The 27,075-nt window shown below is 35.0% G+C and overlaps 1 pseudogene; it reads left to right on the top strand.

Moving 5' to 3' along the window:
• The first annotated feature begins 22,412 nt into the window (after positions 1 to 22,412).
• On the top strand, positions 22,413 to 23,387 carry LOC113504664 (annotated as a pseudogene).
• The last annotated feature ends 3,688 nt before the right edge of the window (positions 23,388 to 27,075 follow it).

Here is a 27,075-nt window from a genome sequence, read left to right as displayed (position 1 = left end):
TGCCCAAACAGCGCCACACCAAACTTTAACTCCACTTGAATAAATTTCACCATAATTAAAAATACAACTAGTACTTGCCTGAAATTAAACTCGAAACTATTTACAATAAGAACGTGATTCCATAACACATCCTTCTAGGTCATCACAGCGACGGTCACATCAAAAGTAAAGCAGACGTGCCAACGCGTACATTTGTAACGCATTGGCGGCAAAATCAAAGATGGCGGTATTTCATTAACGTAAGGATGTTAGATCGTGGAACAACTTAACGATTGCAATAAGAGCTTATTTCCCATCAATAGACTTCCTCAATCATGATCAAATTATAGTTTTCCTTTATAGAGTACTTTTAAATAGGTTTAACTAAATGATTTATTGATACGAAATAAAGTTCATCGCTAAAAGGTTGAAAAGGTTTTTATAAAAAAAAAGCGGTATGAGTAACCACGTCGAAAATATTGACAACATCTGCCCCTACTCGGAGATATACGAAACCGTGTAAAGTGACATAATACGCAAAAACCGTTTGCATGTATCTGTACTTTCGCAACATTGTGGAATGGTCGTAAAAGTGTTAATAATGTCATTTTTCCATACAAGAACGAAAATAAACTACACTGTCTGTGTAATACCTCGAAAACTGCTACCAATGATTTTCTATTTAATAATGACAAGCTGCATCGCTAACTTTTCCAATTTTATTTTTATATATTTTTTTTATCTTGCATACTATGTCCCACTGCTGATTAAAGGCCACTCCTAAATACTTTCACAATTTTCCATCCTGGGCCACTTAGAACCAGCCCACGCAGTATGCGTCTAATCGTCATCCCGCTGCCACTTTTTAAAGCCAACCACGGCGGGCGCCATCCAACCAGTAGCTTCTATTGAAATCCAACCAGGAGCCATTGGAGGCCAATAGGTGACACTGTCCCTCAACCAACACAATACTCTTTAAATATATTTTTTTTAATTAAACTGAACATTTTTTTTTCAGCGAGCAACGTCTCGCTTCCGCAACCACAAGTCCTATTTACCCAAAACATAATCGACCTTCAATACATTCAATATTGAAGGTCGATTATTTAAAACGAAATCCCAACATAATTTTCGTATCGACGGTACCAAGCAGTACCAATATCAGTTCAGTACAGGTTCGTTGCCCGATACAAGTCGCGGTTGTTTGCTTACTTATCAGTGAACATAGATCGACTGAACGCGGAAACTCTCGCTCCGTTATCGACAGAACTGCAACTTCGAATATTGATTGTTACTTTGCTCTTGTTGCTTGTTCAATAAACTTTGTCGTTAACTGTACTTGGTGACTGAATATGTTTATTCGTTTCTTAGGGGTTTTCTGGCACTTAGGTCTTTGCAAGTTTTGTATTGATTTTGATTTGATGGTATGGATTTTTTAATCTAATATACACATTTACTTCACGGATAGCCGAGTGGTTGAGGTCACATCACCAAAAAGTGATTTAGTGTACATATTACTAGTATTTAAGAAACTTAGTTGTTCATTATAAATTCAACTTCTAAAGGACTATTTCGACTTATTCAACTTATGTCTGTGGAAAACGATCTTATAAAATGCGTACATACATGGAAACTAAACAGATACTTAAATGAGTTTGACTAGTCCCTTAATAGATACACAGATAAACTCAATTAATTTATTTCACTTGAAACTAATTTTAGAGCAACCGTCTTTGTACGCCTACTGAACGACTATATGTTTTACAAATCACCTACCAACCTCAATTTTGTCTCATAAAAATAAATTCCCATTGATTTATAGTAACAATGGCGTTGAGATCAAAATAAATGCAGCTTGGGTTCCCTGCGTAGGAGTGTATTAAGGAAAATTGATGCCATGGGCCCTAGTGGGCGATGGGTCAAGAAACTATTGTTGCTCTTATAAAAATATTATTCTACTTTTAACAAGGCTTTACGTTTGAGTAAAGATATCTGGTATGATAACTTGTTATTGGAATTGTATTGTGTAATACTGTGGATAAAGACTAAATACGAATATGAAAAATCAATTGTTTATCGATTTGAAAAAGTCAGTTTGTCAAGAAAGAAACCTTCTTCTTAAAAATCTTGAGACTTTGAGAGTGAGCTGTTTAGTCGTGAAAACTTTAGATACAGATAGCCAAGTGATTCAGGTCACCACGCTAAATCCTCTGTTCTCAACGTGTCACGGGTTCGATCCCCTCGTAGGGGGTACTTGCCCTGAGTCTGGGCGTCTTGGAGCATGTGTCTTGAATGTTTGTGAAAGATACCGCTACACAAGGATTAAATTCATTAGCCTTAGTTAAAAAAATCCAGTTACAAACACAACTAAAAATAGGCAGAAAAACAGACTGGATTTCTATCACATTTATAATATTAATATGTATGACATAAAGCAAAACATACTTAATTCAATAGCACTATTATCCCAGTGATCCAGACATCAATTAGTCATTCTAAATAGGTTACAAAAACTTAAAAGAACACACATGTGTTAAACTGTTGCTAGCAGAAACAGGTCAAGTACACAACGCCTAATATCTAGATCATAACATCCAAAGTCAATAATAATATTTACTTTAAACCGATATTGATCCGTGTGACCGTTATTTTGATTAATACTTATCAACAGTGTAGTACCAGTTTTAATTCACATATATTTATTACAGTTAAGTGTCAAATTTAACTTGGATTTAAATAGAAATTATCATATATGTAAGGATCTTTGATACTTGAGTAGTTTAATGAGATGACAAGTGGCATTTTGGTTAAATAAACCCAGTTTTTTTAGACTCTAGTAATACCCAATAGAACGTCAATCGTACGTCTATGTAGTTTATATTATCTTCCTTCGTTAATTGAATAAAAAGCGTACATGTTTATCCAGACGTTAGCTACCTCCAAACTAAATTGCTCCACCCGTGTTAGCAAGTAGTAAAAAACATAAATAACTGGTACACATTTCGTCTTCGTGAATGTATTTAGAAAATAAGCATAATCATCGTTAGGTTATCACTTACATACATATAAAATTCGATGTTAATTTAATCATCCCCAACTTCACTATCTTTTTTGTTCTTAAATGTACCCAATCGTCACAGCGTCGATAGCCCCACGGGCGCCACTAGCGTTTAATATTTCAGACCACTCTTAAACTAAAATAAACTGCACAGCACTTTAAAAGCTAAGACTCACCGGAATTTAATTCAGTTAAGTGCATTTAGTGCTTCAATTATCAAACAAATTACACACACGTAATCTAGTTAATTCTAGTTTCAATTACGTGAATGTACTTTTGCGATAGAACCGCTTGAGAAAAGCTAATAGTCTCGCGAAGCAGTGAAAGCCCGCACTCAAGCTAACTGTATAGATCGGGTCACAAAAAAGAAGAGTTAAGAGTGTAAAAATATTACATTGCCTTCATTCTCACGTTATTTAATACTGTCTTAGATCGATAGATAGCTAAAAAACAAAACTTACCCATAAGTAAAACCGAAATAGGTAGCTTAAAAATAAGCTGAGAAATAAGCGTATTTCTTTCTCATTTATTTGGAAAATTGCTAAATATGTATATTTTTCCGTTCGATGACATTATAATAATAAGACATCGCAACTTTCTCATCTCTGACACACAACTTGCTTCATCGTACAACATGAAGAAAAAGAAAAAAATAAAGATAGCTTAACAAAAGACTAATAAACGCCTATTTGCTGAGATACTATAGAATATTATCCTACGAAAGTACGTCAAACGATCTCAACAGCTCTATAGAGACGTCCCAGCTGCGCCATTACAAACATATTTATAGATCGTAAATTATTATTAAATTTCTGGATTATATCTCGATGAGATTTCATATCACATATTTACATTTTAATAGCACCAATATCGGAATAACACCTATTTAATAGGCACCTCATTCACAGGATTAAATTGTGTTGCTTGAAAGGTGTTGAGGACGACATCTACTTCTTGATGTAAACGTTGTGGAAAAGAGATACTGCTATATAACTTGTAGCATGCCGTCTTGCTTCCACAACACCAGTACCGACGGTACCGGTGTATAAGATGGAGGTGAAAATCTGACTACAAAAGCTAATAAACTCTTTGATGAATCGACTAAAACAGCTTATTCTTTCGAGGATTTAAGACACGATAAGAGTATTAATCCATTTTTAATATCCGGCTTAAATAACATTTATTTACATTCCGTAAACTAAATGAATTCTCCACTAATGGTCTCGTAAAACCGTTTCGATTTGAAGTGATTCGCACTTGAAGAACGAAGTGCGAACAAATCGCTGGAGAGTCATTTTGCGTGAACACACGGAATACAAATTAGGAGTTCGAACGAAGCAGTAAATACGCTCAAAGTATGACTTATTTAGATTTTTCTCCTTTACATTAAGACGAATAAAATATTTCAATGGAATATCCTTAAGTGCTCCATTCCGTATGAATCACTGAGCAATGACGTAATGAAACCAGACCGCAACTGTCAGTTGATTTGTACGCTGATGATATTTCATCACGGATAACAAGCTTACAAATCTTAAATTACAATTCTATCAATAGAAACGAGATTAACCAAACGCTGCATCTAAATATTGTGAGCTCATTAAAATGTGAAAAAAGTGATGACGCGGAATGCTTTGTGATGCTTCGATTTTCGCTTCAGTTGGTATTGAGATAAAATTACCGATTTCATCGTCATTAATCAAACGGGACGAAGGCTACACGCTGACGTGACAATTTGTTGGCTCTCTACCTATTTGTGTTGGCTAATGACTTGAAAACCCTTCGATTATATAAATTTTACACATAATAATGTAGTTTTAAGCATGGAAAAACAAAATCATTAGGAAATACGTCAAGTAAATTATATCACACCATACCGTTGATCTCGAAACAAAAGAGTCTAATTGATTATTCTTAAAAAAGTGCCATGACTCTATTTTTACTTCGACAGCATCAAATATACTTACAACAGGCATAAAAACTTTTAAAGCATAGCACAGCCATAGCAACGCACTGCCTCGTACGTGTTGCTTAAAAACAAATTTAATCGTTAACCACTCGGCTATACGATCTTACGCCATGTCCTATTTGGTCTTAACTAATCAAGCGTATCCAATTCCGCCCATCAGTTCAATTGCTCTTAATACAGGATTGCTCATGGCCGAAATATGAGGCGAATATTATTTTTTTAATTATCATTCGTCTCAGAACCGGGTGCCGAGGGCGATGTACGTTTATTAATATGTTTTGTCATCGTGTGACGAGCGGTATGCATTTTTAATACATGAAAATATCGCGATTATGTTTTGTTTTGCTGGACCACCGCGGAGGTAATTGCGTATACCGGCCACGGCTCTGCCTTGAGGATACGTCCTTTTTTGGGTTTGGTGACGTTTTTACGTCATTTTGTTTATGTAATATTATGCAGGCTTGGAAGGTGAAGCTTGAAATGGGCGTTTTTGTACGTGATCAGCCCGTTGAATGGTATATTTGGTTGTTACAGTGATGTTTCGGTTATCATTTTTTTTTATCTGACCTATTTGAATAAAAGTACTATAAAAGTTTTTTTTTTTGTAACAATGTTACAAATTTCTTTTCATCTTTGTTATGCATTCAAACTTTTTTTATTTAGGAAACAGATTCGAGCCGATTATCGAGGATCGAATCCACTAATTTCTTTAAAACATTCCATAACAAAGAACTACTGTATGAAGACAGGGCACCCAATGTCCTAAGTCCGTGACCTAACAAACAACAAGTCCACACTAAAAAGGAGAGCATCATTAAACAACTTCATACATTTCATTTGTATGGTATGTGACACACGTATTAATACAATAATCGCATTCCCCACAATGACATCAGGGAGCAAACTGAGGCTGATTAATTAATAAAAACTTTGCACGATGTCAAGACAGTATATGTTTTTTTAGGGTTCCGTAAATAAAGGGTAAAGTGAGACTCATTGTTAAGATTCCGCTCTCTTTCTGCAGTCTGTCACCAAGCTGTATCTCATGCACCGTGTTATTTTAAATACTGTTAAAAATTACACAGATAAAAACCAAGTGAATTTTAGTATCCCGAGAGTATTTTTTAATAATAGCAATAAAAAATAAAAATAAAATAGATAACTAAAATTCAACGATTTTTTGTGCCATTTTTTAACCTACACCTACAGAATCCTTCACACCCCAGTCCGTCTCACACTTATCCAGTTTTTATTGCTAAGAACATACTCACAATCAGTAGTCATTCAATCAGCCTTTAAGGAAACTGAGAATCTATTAAGAGGAGGCAATATATTCTCATTAATGTCAAAGCGACGACCACTTTTTACTCGCCTTATCAAAATCGCCAACGATTAATCTAATTAAAGCATTCTTCTGAACGCACCTATAGATTCCGATACCTACTAAAACATTTTTGAAATATTTCGAGTCCCATCTTTGTTTTAAGTGGTATGGTATTTTAATTAGTTCCATTCAAGTCACTTTGATTTAGTCTGTATAGAAGTAATGTATTATTATTTTTTCGTTTTAAAATTTGGGAGATTTTATGTCCAGCGTTTGGTTAAACAAGGCTGAAGCTAAAGATTACAATTGGGTTTCCCTTGTTACAACTCTCTTCATCGTAAAAGCTTTTGACGATGTTCATGTTTTTCCTGTTCATATATCCTTAAGCTTTAAATAATTTGTCAGCAATAAATATTGATCACATAATTAAGTAATATAAATAAAGAAAACCGGTTGAAGCATAAAAAATTAAACGAAATAATCATCAGAATATTCCCACACTAACGTTATTTAAATCGCGCTAATCTAGAATCTATCCACAAACTAGTACTAATAAATAAGTTTTTTGCACCCTTAGAATTCCGTTAACTATTTTAAATTCTGCCAGCCATTCTTAATTCTCTTTACTCACTTAACTTTATATGGTATGACGACCGATCCAGAATCGAAAACCGGTTGAGAACCTGCTCTACTATCCATGGAACATGAGTGACAAAGAGCGAATCGATATTGGCCTAGACGGGTGACTATGGCCTTGCAATTCTATGTATGTACACATCTTGTTGTAACCATTAGTTGCAGGGTCGAACTTAATGGAGGCTAGTACAAATATGACTCTTTCAAATTATATGTACTTTCTTAAGTAATCATTCTAACACACCACTCACAACAGGGCCCCGATTCTGCTTTATTTATACGGCCAATGAATGAATAGCAGTTGGATTAACTTTGAAATTGTTCCTATTCTATTAATTATTGCCAAAACAATAAATGGAAGTTAATTGTATTGACCATGAGTGTACCTTCCCGTACTGAATTTCTAATTATTGTGTAGAAAAATTCTTAATAGAATTCGAAAATTGACATTTTAAGCCAAATTTCATTCATTCATCGGCCATTGTAAATAGCAGAATTGGGGCCCAGGCAAAGAAAAAATTTGGGCAGAAAAGTTTACAAATACTGTAATTGACAACCCGTAGTAAGTTAAGGTGGTGAACAATGATCAAATGTTCTCTATATCGGGAAGAAGCCTGTGCCCAAGTCCCATGGGCTACTTATACTTACATGTGATTATTTTCATGTTTATATTGGCCTAGACGGAAATGAAATGGAATGAATAAGTAAACTGCATTTAGTATCGATTTCATACAACCTTGTTCTAGTTTCGTGTAATTGTTAGTCGCATGTGGGCTTGGAAAGTTCATGTAGATATTTGAATAAAAAAACCGCTGCTTGCTAAATAAAATAACAGCTGCTTCTGTTTTTATAGCGTGTTATTGTTATAGTCGATACTTTCAATGTCTTGAAGAAAACTATTTAAACAACGAAACAATGTTCAAGTTTAGTCGATACTCGCGATGTCTTGAAAAGAACTATTTAAACAACGGAGAAATTGACAAGTTTAAGTAAAATTAAAGAAAAGTAATTTTTTAATTATTATGAGTTAATTATGTCTGATCGAAAGAAAATATAATCCAGATTCTTTTTTTTGTCTTTAAATCCTCAATTGATATAGATAAATTGTTTTAAGTTTCAGACTCGGGGATTAGTGCATTAATATTCAAGCAAAATCAATCGAAATTATAAATCACTGTATTTTTATCATTTTATATTTATATAGTACTTCTCTATGAGTACTTATTAAATAACTGACAGGCATCGTCCAAGTTATGAATTGTACTACATTGATTGTTATTAATATAGATTAGACAAATTAATACGCAGGAAACGACAACAAATCGATCGGTATCGTATCACGGCGCATGTTCTATCGTGACAGTTTTTGCACGACGATAAACAATTGAAAGTCGTGACTATTTGTCCAGCGAACCATGAACTAAATAAACAGAAAGCGCAAGTGAGATGGCACTATATGGCGTAGAGCGGCATCTCTGTCACACAGTCTTTGTTAAAGAGGTGATAGGAAAGAGGTTGATATAAATAAAATAATCATTAAACATTCATATCTGGACGCGGGTTTTTCCTTTGAGGGTAAGGAGAATTTTAAATAACTTGTCAGTGATGACATGACATGCGGATACGAGTGACAGCCAACAATGTAAAAAGCTAATAGTTAGTAAGAAGAATTATAGTCGCATGAATTGTTGAAGCTTAAACTTGATGAACGAATTCATTTATAATTATTTAAGTACCAGAAATCTATGATAAAAATGTGGAAATGTTCAGTTTTTAATTTTCAACGTCGTTTCTTTTTCTGGGTTCCCTACCCAAAGGGTAAAAGTGGAACTCGATTAGTAAGGCTCTGTATCGTAAATGAAAATTGAGCTTCAGCAACGCAAGCAACGGAACAGTCAATGCCGAGCTTCAATGCTTTTTTCCTTATAAAAAAAACAGTTCTATATCTATAAATGACGATTGACGGATACTCATCAAACGAGAGTCGACTCTTAAATTACAGAATTAAAAATGATAACATTTTTCATTAATATTTTTCCAATTCAAGCGATAAGGACTAAGTGGTTCAAAACGGTTCCAAGTTTAATAAAGACATTGAAATAGCATAAGCTTAAAAAAATCGGTAACCGGCTCGAACTTTAAAAGATAAAACAATTAAACTATCTTTAAGTGTAAGTGCTGAACATGTGTAAGTATACGATCTTATAGTATGAAGGAACTTATTATAGATAGGAGCGAACATCTGGATCGACTAACTCGGAATATAGACGTCAAGAGCTCAGCTCTTCCCACGACCATTGAATGTGGGGGCACGGTAGCGGTCCGCCAAGGAGAGAGATATGTTGGTACAAACAAAAATATGTAGCGAAAAAAAGTTGAATTCATTTTTTGAACTTTTTCGGTAGCAAATCAGGTATTTTGAATTAAGTGTGGAATTTGTGAAGAGCCGGCTTGTATAATTAAACCATACAGAGCATAAAATTGACTCTACATAAGTAATGATAATTTTTTGACAGTACAAGCCATATGGACTCGACTTGGCCTCTTTGTACTTGTACACATTTTTGGTGGGATATATCTTTCAAAGGCACTTTCAGTTTCAATTTAGATAAATAAACAGCGGTTTTAGAAACTGGGTTAATAGTAGAACGACATTAAGTCGAGACATTGATGTAATGCTTGGCTACTACAAATTGTCGTGACCCTGATATTGTTCAAGTAATGGAATGTGTAGCAAAAGTTTTGAAATAGTTGATTGTTTATATTGCATTATGTGTGTTAAATACTGTTCAAGATTAGATACACTTGCTTAGAAATATAGAAATACAGTTAGGAAGGGAGTCAAACATAAAATTTTGATCATTAAGAAGCTATGTGCAAGATAATGCGCACCAGATATCCTCAAAAAACGTGTTAAGGATTTTTTTTACAAAAAAAACTATATTAAAAAAATAAGAAGCCACACAATAATTAGACCGGAATCTACACCACCAATAAAGGCATTAATAACATAAAACACGTGTACCATCCAAAAATAAATCATGATCATTAAATATGAAATCCGTAAAAAGATGACCCAAATCATACGACAACCGAACATCTGCTGGAAGCTTTGTTGATACCCCTTCATACCAAGGACAGGCACACTAACAAAGACCCACGTGTCCTCTCTTTGTCAGTATAACTAAGCTCTACATTGCATTGAAGACCACGCACACCTTCGAATGTACCAAAACCAGTGTCCCAGACACCTAATCCTTCCTATTCCTCATTACGAAATGACCTATTGAAAGGTCAGTGCAGGTCAGGTTAGAGTGGGCGAATTAAATTATCCCGTTGACACAGTAATGCCAGGGTATCTGTAGCAGATCTGACGCTTGCTTAGAATTTATATGCAACGGTTCAGACAGTGTGCTTATATCTGTTTATCAATTAAAGTGTCAATCATCATTCAGTTGTTGCGATACATCCTTTCTAATACTATGTTATCTGTTAGATCGAAATTAATAGACTTCTTTCTAATGGATTTGGACTAAACGATTTTGTATGTTAATTTTGAGTTGCGTTTTTGATGGGCTATTTAAATGATTGTTGTTTTTTTTTTGCCTTTGTCTTCGGAACTAGTAAGATTCGAGTTCGATTTGAATTCGAATGTAAGGTAATATTTTAGATTGAATTTTAAGCATATCTATAGGAGATGGCGCGTATATCTTTAAAGGATTTAAATGAATTTTGACAGCTGGTGGAAGACCGTCATTATCAAGAAATAAGCCTTTGAAAAAACCCGCTTGTTATTCACCCCTAAAAAAATTTGATTTGTTGACACTAAGTTGTTGATAACTTATAACTTTTCAAATTCTAACATTTTCTTGTACTTTCGCGGTCCACTGAACATCAGGTACCACCACGCAATTGTGTGTTAAACAATAATGAGACGAAGACAAGTGCGCAGTACACGCCGTGACAAATCGTTGGAACGAAGGAGGTTCCTGCCATTGTCTATGGCTACTACCGTGAACTCTTTACTCGACCCGTAATATGATGTGTTGCGAGTTCCCACGGTACATCAGTGCTTGCATATTGTCCATTGAAGCAAGATATTTTTGATGTCTTTGTTCAAGCAAAATTTTTGTTGATACGGCATTCAGTTGATTTGAAATGGACTACCCAAAATATGCATGGCTGAAAACTGGTATTCGAAAAACAATAAAGAAATAAGGATTACACAAAAGGTCAATTATATATTAGCTTCTTACCTTCTTTGTTATACTATTCGACTACCTCATAATCCGTTGTAAATGTGGTTATAATGTAAATTTCGTTCACGACATGTCAACGCCAGAAAAGACCAAAATCCTCCAAGTATTGCGACAAATTTAGCCTTTTCATTGTGTCATTATATTTAAATGCAGCAGGGTGGTGGCACATTTTACCGAAAAATAAAATCACCTGTCGTTACACTGTCAAAGGAAAATAGCACAAAACTTAAGGAATGTAAGGACGAGTTTTGCTTGTCCTCAGAAAATATCATTTAAAGTTCCGCCTAAATAGAGAGATAATTTTGAGGTAAATGCTGCGACATAAATTTAGGTCGTGGCATCATAAAGATGAAGGATATTTTGGCATGTTGAAGTATTTTGCCGGACAAAAGAGTAAGTAGTTGGATTAGGGTAAGGAAGCACCATGTCAGCTACGTTTTGCTCTTTTTGTGCAAGTGTTACTTTCAAAGGGAAATGAATATTTAAATCTTCTTAATAACTGAGCGTTTTCTTTTTTGCAGCTTGCGTATTTGTGTATAAAATAATAATGAAAATCATTTTTAAAAATATTTGCTATAATATTTGTGTTAGCCTTTTCGGTGTATCTTTTCAAGCAAATTGCTAACCAACCAGAGCTAGGTTTAATAAAAAAATAACAAAAAAAACTCATGGCAAAATAGAGAATATCTGTAGTAAACACGAATTAAAACAAAAAATAAACGCCGGTTATATAAAAAAAAAATTACTAATTGGACTCATGGATGCCCCGAGCTACACGATTTGAATTTAGAACTAGTTTTTTTTTTTTAATTGTTATGTCATTTGTCATCGTTTACTAGATGACATGCGGTCAAATTCTTTTTTTTTAATAGCAGGGCTCAATGTCTTCATTAAAATTGGAATCCGGTATCGCACATCTTATTGACAATTATAATCATTAATAAAATAAATAAACATAAATAATATCACTCTTATTGGTTTATTATGACTTGAACATATTTTGTATTTAAGACTTTTTCAATTTTGCGACATGATTATTCGAAACTTCAAGTAATCAAATAGGTCAGGTGGAGATCACAATAGGTCACGTATTCAATATAAACTATCATTATGTCAGTTAATTAAATTATAAAGTACCTGTTTATGCCTTCAAAACATAATAAAAAACCTAAATAATGTTCTCGGATATACATTAGAAACTTTATCGATTCTGAACAGCGTCTAATCTGTAATTAATTTGGGTATTAGTAATTTAACTCAAAATTTCGTTAATTTTGTGAATTGAAAACAGTTAATAACTTAAGTATTATATTATTATTTAAGTGCGTCGACTCTAATTATTCGTTTTGGAAAGTAATTTAATTCAAATAATATATCTCATGGAGTAACTTTAAAGTTCTGAACCATCATGATTTTTTTACATTGAAATGGCATGAGTAGGTAAACTGAAATTCAAATTACTATATTTTTTTTCTTTTTTTTTTCGAAAAAAAATATATTCAAAATGTTTTAAAATTAAAGTCACACCTGTTTCTATTCGGCCGAATACCAACCAGTTTAATTCCAAGCATAAAAAAAGCTGATCTTGTTTTGTTTTTCGTCGCTCTACAATTCAGTGCTTTCGCAGATAATATATAATTTTGTACTTGTAGGAGCGTATCTTAGCAAAAAATCTTCCACGGCAGCAACCAAACAGACAGATAATACGCAAGGTGTACTTAAACTGGAAATAACTGGTTAGTGGTAACTTGTTGGCATAGACTATTACTTGCTCCCGTTGCAACGTCGCAGTAAATACTGCCCAGAGTTTGAATATCTCGTTGTTGTGACCACACCTAAGCTTTTGTAGAATTGTTCAGTATTTTGAAATAGAATGGGTGCGCTTTCGATACCATGTATTATCTGCCTACTGATGTATAATTATTAGGTAAGCATTAATGTTACCCTGTAACTTCATTACAAATGAGAGTACGGAAATAGGTTTATAGCAGTATCGCAACTATAGGCTGTTATTTTCAATTGAACTGTAACAGAAAAAAAACCTAATAAAAAGTCCTCAGTATTTTCAGCTCAGATCCAAAATTTAACTTGTTATGTCTAAATAGGAGTTTCCTTTTTTGGGCATATCCAATCACTTAGAAGCTTAACTTATAGCGTTTTAAAAAGCTTAATGAAACATTCCAATAACGAAGTCAACATCTGCGCCAGTCGGCACATCAAACATTACCTAACTACCGATCCGAGAAACTTACACCAATTTGTACCACGGAGGTTCACAAACGCCATTCTTAATCACACTAATTACACTGCATTTGTCGATCGAAAGCCGTTTCTAATGCAAAAAGTTAATTTCCAATAATAAAGCTTAATTACATCAGACGAACATACAACATGACCCCTACCACTCATTCTTAAAGAAATCATTTTACTCATGTAAAAGTGAGATGGCACTCTACATTTCGTATAGTTTCGTCTCTCTTCCACAACAGTAATAATTGTGCTTTAGTAGTTGGTGGTAGGGCCTAAGATCGGAGTAAAGACGGCACTTTTTATATTTATTGCAATTTCTTAAAACCAGGCTGAGTTGTTATTATTTTTAATCGAGAGAGTGCTTGCTGCTTGATTTAAGATTACAATGTTCATAACCTTTCATTTGTTTAAGTACGCAGCAATAAAAATAACATCAAAATTTTGTGTTATGTGGTTTAAAATAAAACCTAACTATTTCACTTTAATTATAAACTGTCCTACACTTCATACAAATATTGATTTAGATGTATTCACATGTTATACACTCACCAAATTATTGTAGCAGTTTTTAACAAGTGCAAATTGTGCCCTTTTAAATTTGTAAATATCACTGCCCTTACTTATGAAAAAAAAATATCATTCCTCAAGTTAAAAATAACAACAATACTGATACAAATCATAGCAACTAATAAAACCTCTTTCTAATGCTCAAAAGTAACAAATCACGTTTCATTTGTTTTTAAAGAACAATTAATTATTTTTTGAATGACAATACTAGTAAAATAAATAACTGGCCATTTAGAATAGGCTGTCTTATTTGAGCGACGTATCACAACATCACTTTGCTTTCTTAAATCTGTCCATTTGTTTAATGGCTTGCTTCAGACGGCCACGGCTAAATGTTATCAACGATTGTCAATCTCTGACTGTGTAAAGTAGCCGTCCATATACAAGTAGGTAGTAGGTACTTGGATAAAAGATTGTTGGTCTCTGGGGTTTTTTGTTCTAGTTGAGTTGAGTGAATAGAAAAGTTTAAAACGTATTAAAAAGCAAGGAGACATAAACATTTATTTTTTTAGTTTTGTGTTAAAATAAAAAAGGATAATTTTAATGAATTTCGATTATTTAATGAGCGTTATGGTTATGGTTTTATTATAATTGATTGGACGAGTACTGTACAATAACAATTTTCAAATTATTTTATTGAATTTTCATTGAAATTTTCACATAACTCTTCAAATTGTATCCCTGTAAGCTCTAAATGCAGTAAAACATAATCAAACTATTTTACCCAGTAGCATACCACCTTATACGTTAAATTTAAACCCAGAATTTTGACAGAGATGTAAAGATAACAGAATCGACCAGAGAACTACTGGGTTTTGACATATCTATATTATTTATAACTCTATATCTTATTTTCATGTGAAGGTATTTAGCACACAGTATCTCAAATCTTTATTATTACATTCAAATGTCCAAATAAGATATCAAAAAAGTTTTTAGTAATTAAAATATTACATTATAATTAATCGTGCTTTGGAATGCTTTGATTAATTAATCAAGCTCATTTCTTGTAGCTTCTAGAATAAATGGTTATTTAACTGAAAGTCTTAGCGAAGTTACTGGAAAACTACACTTTGATAATTTATCTTGGAACCATCTAGAAGTATGATAATAAAGTAAATACTGTTGTAATATAAATGTTTCTTTATTTATAAACCAGAACATAATATATTTTTGAACTACAGTGATCAGTTAAAAATAGTACCAAAATTTTACAACGACTCAATTCACTCGGATACGCAAATACAACCCGAATCGAACCCGAACCAACACACATTACACAATACAGTCGCGAGATCCTTTCTTCTATCCACATACATACACAGCTTCAATCACAAACAAAAAAGGACAACAAATCTAAACAAAATCAGGTGCAACACACAAAACAAGATAAGGGCTAAGAAAACAGCCGTAAGGGTGGCCTCACATAGATGTTATTGACTCTACACCCAACCAATAAGATGCGCAGACGCCGGCAGGTGCGCGCGCGCACAGAAGTGAAGCGACGACGAAAAAAAACATAAACGGAACGTTTATAAATAGCGCCAACGATGCATGTTACCCTTTGAGGAGCCTGTTCGCAAGAAAAAATGTATAATTAATACCGAAGGTGGTTTTAATAAGAACAATGTTGTATTGATAATATGAAATTTAATGTGTCTATTGTTTTGTTTTTCAAATGTGTGTTTCGACTAGTTAGTTTGTGCATTCAATAAACTTCAAGTAATGATGCTTCAAGTAATCAACATTACAGACTCCGATTATTTTCTTTTCAGGGTCTCAGCAAACGAGCTTAATTTAAGTATCAAAAATAAAATTACAAACTTTAATTACTCACTAGTAAGTAAGTCTCATAATTTATTACTTGATGTATTATTTATTATGTAACTATAACTAGCAACGCGCCTTTAATTTCAACACAACTATACCATTAAAAAATCTCTGTGCATTAATAGATCTATTGTGTACATTAATAAATTAAACTAAATTAAAACCATTCACTACAATGTCACAGTCTTACATAAATAAAAACCCGCAGAATAATGTCATCCCGATACAGGAAAGCTATTACAGATATCTATCTCTTTCTATCATAAATCACGGACAATCAAACATGGAGACGCAAATAAGTTTGTCTTTATAAGTTAATACCGTTTACATAACATGAAGTCAATGAATAAGTAACTCCGGTCCTTCTGTATTTTGTTATGTTAATTGTTTTATCAAAGGCGGCATCATCAAAGGACTGTATCTTCGTTCTGAATCAGTTGCAAGCCGAAATCTTCATTGACCGATTTCGTTTTGTTTCAAAAACTTGTTCGAGTCGATGGCGAATTTGAACGTCTTTCATGAATTCATGGGCCATGTTTTGAGTTAAAGAATAATGTCTTGCCGATTTATTAATAGTTTGCACGAAACCCACTAGCAAAGGCTTTCATTTTTAAACAAAGAACGAACATTAATCTTTTACACTATGCAGGCTTACTCAGTACTAAACAGTTTTATACCCTCGATAAATTAATGACCTTCTTTCATAGTAACAATATTACATATTTTAAAATCATTTTGCCAACTTGAACAAAGAAAACCGACCAATATTCGTCAAAACACCAGCTTCAATTATCAATAGATACGAACTTCTAGCCTCTACAAAAAAAAAAGTTTGAAGTAACAATGTAACTCCATACCTACTAATATAAATACATGCTTATATATTCACTCAAGTGTTTTCATACAGTTCTACAGGCCCCCACGAGTCGAGTCGTAATGATATGTTGTCATAGAAGCTAGATAAGCACTTCCTATGCTATTGACTTGCCGAGTGGTCCACAAGATAAATAAATCCTGTTGCGAACAGGTGGCCTGTCGATGATACTCATATTTTATACCGATGCATTGCCCGGCCTTGATTGGAAGGTTGGATTGGTATTTTATAAGCTAGACTTTTAATGGATATTATTGAATGAAATTTAGCACTGCCATTAACCCTATAAGCGCGTTTCATAAATGCACTGATGTTTTTTTGTATGCTTCTAAGTTTTTTTTCTCACTTTTGGACAATCTTAGGCAAAGGTAGTGAGGGAATTGTAGTTTTTGGGACTCGGTAAACATTCTTATATTCTTCTATCGGGTTAGTTTCCTAGAGGAAAGTTCTAAAGACAATGTTCTCATACGAACTTTACGATTACACCGAAAATCAATAAGAAAATTCCTTATTATCAACTCTGCCGATTACAAGAGACAAATTCAACATCATTTGTTTGGCGGCACAGTAACTAAAACGAGGTCACTATCAGCTGAATCTCAAACTTGTCCACCGTTCATAAACTAGCCGGAGCTCGTAAAAAACATGAAACTTGAAGTACGAGGAGATATTCCTTGGCCAGTTGCCGACGTCGACTGTCAAACGACGATAAAATCAAATTGAAGGAATTGTTGGCATCGGAATTGACCAGAAGCTTACCATCACATCATAAAGCAATACTTACAGTAGTGGAAAAGGGATGCCGCCACACACCAAGTAGAGCACTATCTCGCTTCCTCACTCCAACAGTTTTACTTTAAGTTGTGGTAGTAGACCCCCATCGCTCCGATAGAAGCCTTTAGAATCCCATTTGATTACTAATCAATGACAGTAAAATTTTGCTTCGGAACTTTTTTAAATATCCATCGATACCGCATTTTTCAGCGCTCGTAAAAGAAACATCGCCACTGTTGCTCTTTATGAGGTACATTCTTAACAAAAATGCACATAAAATAGAGCATTAGAGGTCATCGTACTTCACTCAAGTTGTAAATCATCGATCAATCGTTTGTTTATAAACAAAATTCGATTAATGTTCCTTCTTAGATATTCTATTAGAGATTATTTTGAAACAGTTCTCGATAAATGGCAATTTGTCTTGCTTATTTCGTGACGCTTGTACTGAATGATTGAGTGCGTATTATTAGTTTCACTATGTTTATATTCAATAAAACAATGAATTAGAAAGCCTATAATAGTATAACTATTATCAAAGTGATTTCCACATTTTTGCGTAGTTGCGGAACCAATCCATATTTGTGTGAACGGACAAGCCTACTTACTGTAAACGATTTGCCGTGGGTTCGATCCTTGCGTAAATCAAGGTTTATTTTTTGGGTGATTTGGGTAAACATGTTATAAATCTGGGTGTCTTTGTACGTCATTTGACGTGAGTGTTTCTGAAATTCCCTGCCACACCAAGCAAACTTGACAAAACCCTAATATGGATGCAGAAACACATCTACCTACATCTTCTAGCTACAAGAAGTTAAACAAACAAATACGTTCTCTATTCCCGAGACATTCAATCAAACATATGTCAATACCAGCTACCGCTGTACAGTCGAGCTCGATGATGTATTATTATCCCTTTTAAGCAAGCAACGAGGTTAAGCAAGGTTTGCTTCTTCCAAAATTTTGCTAGATGACTCACTTTCTTCCAAAAAATATTTTCCTTAGCGTTTTTTGGGTTGAATCTGTTGCAAGTCAAACTTGCATTTGACCGATTTTAAAGTACAGGTTGGATCCAATTAATTGAGCTTTCACTGACAATTTTTAAATCCTTGTCTGTGCTATTCTTTATGAACTCGACTGTACATAATTCCAATCAATAAATCATCTTCAAATGAATTCCTCAACAGCTGATACTGTTTCTAATAGACCTCATTGTTTTCTATTGATATATGCAGCGTTTGTATCATCGCTATTGTTACATTTTCTTGTGTAAGTCAAATAAAAAATTGTTAGCGAGCTTTTTGTCATCGTATGTGGGATGTCGATTGTTTAATGTTTCGATTCTAGGTACCTGATCTTCTTATGATGTAATCTTGTATGTTATTGGTGTGTGGTGTGCTTTTGGTAATGTTTTTTCAAGCTAAAGTTTTCTTAGTAGGTATTGTTTCTTAACATCTTTGCCTTTTTAAATCAAAAATATTATAGTCAGATTTGTGATACTTACGTATAAATACCTACGCAAAGTTTAGGAAAAATAAGTTCGGAGTTATTTTTAAATAAAGAATCGCATTGGCTGGTTGTAAAGGTCTCTTTTTGCTTCGTTTTTTTTTTAAATCTTAAACCTGGAATCTTAATTAAAATTATAAAGAGCAATACCGAAAACCTTCCCAAATAAACTGCAGTGTTAAACATATTTGCATCCCACAAATTTCCTGTGACTCACGATAACAGGGGTCCACCTCTTTATTATTTTATAGTCCATAAATAACTTGCAAATTATTTTCTTAATTAGACGCGAAAACCGGTCCCAAGCCGACCCAAATTTACTTATTTTATCCATATCGTCAAGAATTTTAACAGGGATCGTAATTCAAAAGGATATTCGTTATCTTTGACTCTTAACGTGGTTTTCGTTTTTAAGATTTAGCATTTAATTAATGGTAAATACCGGTGTTGAGATTGTCTTCATTTTTTTTTTGTTAAGCCATCATTCTAAAGAATACTGTCATGTGAAACTTGTGTTCAATACTTTTAAACAACACTTGTCTTATTTACTACTCAATGAGTCAGTCTAAGCATCATACCAGTCATACCAAGACCTCATTGTCCAGTGACACATCTTAAACCATTTCATCATGGCCACTAACAATTACCTACAATAATACCAGCTCATATAGGAAAGGCCCAATAATAGACTCTCTATTATTGGGTCTTTCCAATGTAGGGAATTCATTGCAATGATGCACATTAAACTTAATAGATTAATACTACGAATCAGATATATAATAAAGAAAAACAAGAATCGTTTCGTATTAAAGCTATAGTCGATCGTGACCAGAATATTTATACGAAAATCATTTTGTTTATAGTTTTATAAACATTGTGAAAAACAGCTTTTTTTAAAGTGGGCTTATCCGCGCCGGAACGAAGAGTTCTACGTGCGATCGCATAAATCATTTTCAGCCATTTGTACGATATTAATGGCGGCAAACAGACCAAAAACAATTGATAAGCGATGTGGGTAGGAATGTAAAGAGAGTAGAGGGTTGAATGAACGTTGTGCTATGATGAAATATTAGAAAAAAAAAACTGATATGTATCTAGGTCTTTTAAGACTGCACGGATAACCGAGTAGTTGAGGTCATCCCGCCAAACCCACTTTGCGCGACGTGTCGCGGGTTCGATCCCCGCGTAGGACAAGCATTTGTGCGATCCACGAATGCTTGTTCTGAGTCTGGGTGTCTTTGTGCATGTGAATTGTATGTTTGTAAAGCCCCCGCGACACAAGGATTAAATTACTTAGAGCGGGAGTCGTTTTTTTAGTAGGAGTAAGACTAATTGCAATTGTAGTAATGTGACAGCGAACTAAATTGCGTATAGTTATCTCTCTTTCCTACAGCCGCAGTTACATCACATTAAGAGATAATGGCGGGCCTTAAAGTTATCTGAAAATATCAGAGGATATTAAGTTTTTCGTAAACGATAAAAAAATCATTTGAAAATTTAATAGTATGTCTTTTCAGCCAAACTTTGATTATGGTAGTCAACTTTATAAAGACCGATATATCATCCTAAATATAAAGTAAATGTGAGGCTAAACATTAATTTTCTTCAAAATGAACTGTGTAGATAGACACTCATATTCAAATAGGTAAGTAACACCATATAACCTAAAAGACAATGTAAGCTTTTAGCCAAACAATGCACAATGACGTCACTCTTTTGTTCCTTTCAAGCGTAGGACGCAACGTCTCAATACATACATGCACTGACAAACCTTTCACCTCAAATGATAAACGCCCACGGTTCAATAAAATACACGAAAATATCTAACAGTGGGCGTTAATTACTCCAATCTACAGCTCATCGCAGTAAAAATCCCGTTGTGTTTGTATATGTATCTGATATGAAACGGTAGCTGGGAGTAACATGTTTCTATATATTTATGTCTGATCCATCAACTGATTGGTAGCCAACACTATAGCATTTGAACACTCTTTCAAAATTCAGAATTAAGTTGACTAACTAATGAACGATTGAAATAAGATACTCTTAATTTTTAATAATTAGACGTGTTATAAATTCAAATATTTTCGTTTCAATAGTTGGAAAGTTGATATCAATGCTTATGAAGTACGAACAACGGTTACTTTTAATTAAATTAAATAAATAATCCACAACTTTCCCACGACGCTGACTAGTCTCAAAGTAAGCAAATAATATATATATTATAACTAGCTGTTGCCCGCGACTTTGTCTGCGTGATTTTCAAGATGTGAAAAACTATGAAGTTTAATAATAACGATCATCGCAAAAATGTAATGCAATATTGAAAATGAAAAACATATTTTTTATATTTTAAGCTTCCTTTTTTATTTCTAAATTATAATGAATCTTGAGCCGCCCAAAAACTATCAAATGTTTGAATCAAATACATTTCATCGTTTACGATACTATCCTGGTGTCAAATATTTCACAGCTGTTTTAATGACTTTTTCTTATTTAATCCCAAAAAGAGGGATTTATAACTTTGACATATCTGCCTGCCTGTCTGTCTGTCTGTGACATCATAGCTTCCGAACGAATTGAACTATTTTAATTTAAACGTCAATTATGTGCGAGTGTTCGTTTAGACATGTTTGACAAATCGAGCCGTTTAAAAATGGGGGAGGGGGGGGGGTGCAAGTACGAAAAAATAACAGAAGGTATAACTCAGTCTTAGCACTTCTGCTAAAAATGTTTTGCTTTCGAAATTTTCCATTTACTAATTGGGTGGGTTATGATTTTCGAACACGTCTGTTCTTTGGCCGGCCTACACCTGAAATTGCTAGACGGATTATGACAGTGATTATGAGGTATCATACAATTATTATTGTACTGTGAAACCAGAACCATATTACTGAGGCCCCGGTGTCCGTTTGTCTGTCTGTCACCTGGCTGTTTCTCAGGAACAGTGATAGCCAGACAGATGTTATTTTCTTTTTATTTCATTTTATTTTCACACACGATGTTTTCTGAAGATATAAAGATGTCAAATTATTTTTGTGGACGGAGCTGGTGAAGTGAGAGTCGGGCTCGGTAACTGTGGATTTTACATAGTGTCGTAAGATATAAGATTTTGCAAAATTGCGCCCAGATAAACGGTTTTCTGAAACCCATTATGTTTGATTGTCCTCTTAATATTAAAACTGATCTTCCTCTCAAACATTTGGAATATTTCCAAAATAAAAAAATTGGTAAACGTGTTATCTTGGCCCCCTGGTATTTTGATCATGATTTACCTTTAAATAGCTGATAAATAAATAGCGTGATAATAAAAAAAATATCAGACACCCCTTTTTTAAAAATTGATAATGACAAAAATCTGAAGTAGTTTTTTTTTTTTTCCTCTGTGGGTAGGCATAGTGGTCACAATTAAAAACAGTGTGCTGCTATTAAAAGTTTAATTATAAATAGTAAACTTAAATAATTTTATGATTTATTAATATTTTTGAATGTCAAGCCACCCTAAGCTCACCATCAATTATTATCTTTGAGCTACAAGCAAGTTTTAACTGACTTCATCACTGCACTTTGACCCCATTGAAAACATGAACGCTAACTTCTCTCTTGGCGACCTGGAGCAGCTGTTTTCAAGCCGGATGCACCAATATGAAGAAAAGTTGCAGCGTGCCACAACCGGATTGAACCCAGCACATCCAGATCTTGTGTCACTGGCCACTGATTTTGCAGAATTCAAGTCTTTTGTCTAGCAGGCTCTGAACAAAATGAAGTTGCAGCTTGATGCTCTCAACACTGCAGTGGACCGTCATGAAACCTTCATGCGACGCAAAGTGTTGCTGTTGCACGGAGTCCCGGAGAACACTACAGAAAAGGTGCAGACGACTGTTCAGGGCATACTGCGGTCGCATCTGAAGTTGTCTGATGTGAACATCAGTAACTCCATCCACGTCTGCCACCGGCTTGGGAAATCGCAGCTTAAGCCCAGACCCATCCTGGTGCGGTTCTTCAATATGGAGCATCGGCAACTTGTGTGGGACAACAAAAAGTTGTTGAAGGGCACTGGTGTGACAGTGTCGGAGTTCCTGACTCGTACTCGCCATCTAGCGTTCACTGCAGCTCGCAAGCACTTCGGCATCAACAGTTGCTGGACAGTCGAGGGCAGGATTGTTGTAGTAACCCCTGACAAGTCGCGACATAAGTTTGAGACGATGGACGAACTTCGCCAACTACTGGCGCATTTCCCGTCAACAGCTGGCGAAGAAGCTGTACCACCGGAGGAGCCAGGATCCCCGAAGGAGACAGGATCGCCGAAGGAGCTGGGTGCCCCCGCTAAGGGCTTGAGGAAGGCACGGCGGCGTAATTGATCGGAATTCGGCTTGTGTTTTCATCTTGTACGCCATAAAGTATGTATCCGTTATTCCCGTTATAATTAGATTTGCGAATCACCGACATTTTGCTTGTTAATATTTGGTTATTTTGTTTTTTCTTTTCTCACAAGCAGGTACATTTTATTTTTACTCTATTTCTAACAGGGACCGGACAACCCCACTTTAGAGTTAAGCCGTTTGACAGGGTAACCCGTACACGGGGTAACTCATATCGCAGTGTTACCTTTTGTTCGAGTTACATCCTCGAAACCCAGCGAAATGGTTAACGCCTTCATTATGGTAACCACGTGAAGGGGTTAACCCCTTCAATAACTTAACCCTTTGAAGTGGTTACCTTCACGAAAGGCTTTTATTCGTGTTACCCTGAATTACCCACTAAACTTGAGCTGCATACTTGCACCCTAGCGGCCCCTCATTGCTTTACTAAGACTACAGCTGATTTTCTTCCATCGCCGACGCGTCGCGCCGCGACTCGCGCCTCTCGGACAAACTACCTACGCGCGAAACGTCATATAGGTAACTAGCTTTTGCCCGCGACTTCGTCCGCGTGGTTAGAAGATATTAGTTAGGAATTTTTGAACGAAAGCCCTCGAAGATTAATATTTTTCCCCGTATTTGCCACATTTTCCATTAAATCTTCGCTCCTATCAGTTGCAGCGTAATTTTATATACCTAGCCTAAAACCTTCCTCGATTATTGGTCTATTGAACACAAAATGAGATCAAATTTTTTAGATGAAATTATTTAAAAAAAATCGAATAAGTACAAGTTTTTTTTCATTTTTTGCATTTTCTGAGAAGATTTGACGGGTGAATTTTCGATTGAAAATAAGAGTGTTTTTTTATATTAATTCAAAATAAGGTGAAAAAATAAATATTTTTAATCAAATAAATTACAGCGTATTTGGGACACAAAAAAGTAAGTTTTCACCAAATTTCGTTACAAAAATAAATTTTTGTAAAAGATAAAAATAAAAAACCACAATCTTGGTTTTTAGATTTTTCACATAAATTTTGAGGTTATGTGAAAAAAATGTAAACACAAAAGTTTTAGATCTTTTTCTTTTAGAACTTTGCCATTTGACTTTTTTCGATAGGAATTTTAGTTTTGCCGGAAATCGATAAAAACCGTTTTTTACTCTTCAAACGTCACTCCCACCCCCTTCCCGACCTCAGATCACCCGTAAATTATTTTTCCTTTCATTTTTATAATATTCCCCTCCTTTTATAATGGGTTTCAACCTACTATTTTTTTTTTTGGTTTTAAAAATTATCGACCCTGGTCTACAAGTATAGACACGAAAAATATATATCACAACGTTTGAAAAGTGCGACAAGCAAAATTAAACTGTAAGATCATATGCACAATGATTTTTATTCCATGTTTACAAGTCGCTCGGTAAATGCAACAATGGCGCCGCTGGGCGGTAAGATGTCACGTGCGCTCGTGGTTATACTATTTTCAAACTAATGTCTATGAAAAAGAGTGCATATTGCATTGTCTTAGGTTGGAGTGGGTTACCCTGTTACAGTGTTACAGGGTAGTAAAGGGTAACCTGTTCGGAACAGGGTTACAGTAATCCGTTCGAAGGTGTAACATATGTCATAGGGTTTTTTCTTGAAGCGCTTAAAAAAACCCCTTCAAAAACCCTTTCAATGAGTATCCGGCCGGTCCCTGATTTCTAACCTCACTTGTCACCTGTCATTAGTTTAGTTGTCAATAATAAATTTGTTTGACGTTTTGCGTTTAGTTCATACATAAAGTGTTGGTGATTGCAAGTGCTGGCACTATTACTATTTGTCTCTGTTTTTATTTCCAACTTTTCGGGCTTTTTGTTTCTTTTTTTATTATTAAAATTTTATTGATTAATTTAGAATTTCCTGAGCTTAGGGTGGTTGGCAGTCTTTGGTGTTTTTGACGCTAATCTCTGCCAGTTATCCGGTTTAGTATTCTTTCAGCTCATTAATTTTTTATTTTATTTTATTTTTGTTTAGTTATTTTTATTGTTTAACATTTTAGTCTAGATGGTTGATGACTCCTTGGATCTAGATGATAGTTTCGTCTCGTGCTCTTCTTTAGGTAGTTACGTCAGTGCTGGTAGTGATTCTCCACCGGTCCCTCTGCGTGACAGAATTGTCTCTGCTTTCTCTTGCACTCCTAATAACCTCCGCCTAGTCCACATTAATGCCCAGAGTGTTCCCGGACATTATAATGACCTTCTAGCATCTATTAGCAGTGAAGATATCGATGTGCTGTTTATTTCGGAATCCTTTCTAAAACCTTCACTCCTTTCCACCCAATATGCTCTCCCAGGCTTTGTGCTGATCCGCAATGACCGGACTGGTAAAGGTGGTGGCGGTGTGGCTATGTATCTCCGTGCTGATATACCTTATAAAATAATAATTTCTTCCCCTAATTTGTACTCAGAGTCAGCCGAGTATCTCTTTGTTGAGATTATAGTCCACCACACCAAAATGCTGTTAGGCGTAGTTTACTGTCCTAATCTTCATATTAATTACTTTAACACTCTCGAATCCCTCCTGCACGATTACTGTTCCCTTTACGACCACTTAGTCATAATGGGCGACTTTAATACCTGCCTTTTAAAACGTGACAATCGTTGCCTTAAGTTGCAATCGCTTCTGTCTTCCTTTAATCTCGACATTCTACCTTCTTCTCCTACACACTTTGCTCCTAACTGCACCCCTTCTCTTCTTGATCTTATGATAGTTTCTTCCCCTAATAATGTTTCTGCTCACGGACAATTCTCTGCTCCTTTTTCCTACCACGACCTCATTTTTATGTCGTACCGTATCCGCCGTCCAAAAATTAAACCTCGATATCTAAATCTACGGAATTATAGTAGCTTAGACCTACAGGCGTTGAGACGCGATGCTGAGGCGATGGACTGGTCACCACTATTCTTATCGGAAAGCATTGACAGCACTGTATCGTGTTTTAATACCAAGGTCATTCATTTAATCGACAGACACGCTCCCAAGCGTCGTATTAAAGTCAAGCATGATCCTGCTCCCTGGGTTAATGCGAGCATTAAGGAGGTCATGGCTAGCAGAGACCGGGCTAAGAGCAGATACAAGCGGAGACCATCCGATCACAATCTGGCCGTCTACAAATCTTTAAGAAATCGCTGCAATCGTCTGTGTCAAGATGCAAAGAGGCGCTATTTCCACGATTCACTCAATAAACTTAGTCCTTCTGACTCATGGAAATTCCTTAAGTCAGTCGGTATCGGTAAATCTCCCGCTACTCAAGTTTGCAAAGACATTGACCTCAATGACCTTAATCGTCATTTCTCTCTGTCTCCGGTTACATTGGGGCCACTTGAGAAAACGAGCACTCTGCTTGAACTGTCTTCTTTACCGGTACCGAACTGCCCACTTTTCGAACTCAATACTGTCACTCAATCTGATGTGAAAAAATCAGTCTTAGCCATATCTTCCTCTGCTCTCGGCGTTGACGATCTCTGCTCGAGGATGATTACACCTATTCTACCGCAAATACTGCCCATCCTCACCTACATTTTTAATTTATCCATCTCTTCCTGTACCTTTCCTTCCGTTTGGAAACAAGCGTTCATAATTCCATTGCCCAAGTCTTCCAACGCTTCTACAGTTTCACAATTTAGACCTATTTCTATTCTTCC

The sequence above is a fragment of the Trichoplusia ni genome, chromosome 22, assembly GCF_003590095.1.
Source record: "Trichoplusia ni isolate ovarian cell line Hi5 chromosome 22, tn1, whole genome shotgun sequence".
In the NCBI taxonomy this organism is placed as follows: Eukaryota; Metazoa; Arthropoda; class Insecta; order Lepidoptera; family Noctuidae; genus Trichoplusia; species Trichoplusia ni.
The sequence above is the reverse complement of the archived record's forward strand: the minus strand, read 5'-3'. Positions and strand labels throughout refer to the sequence as shown.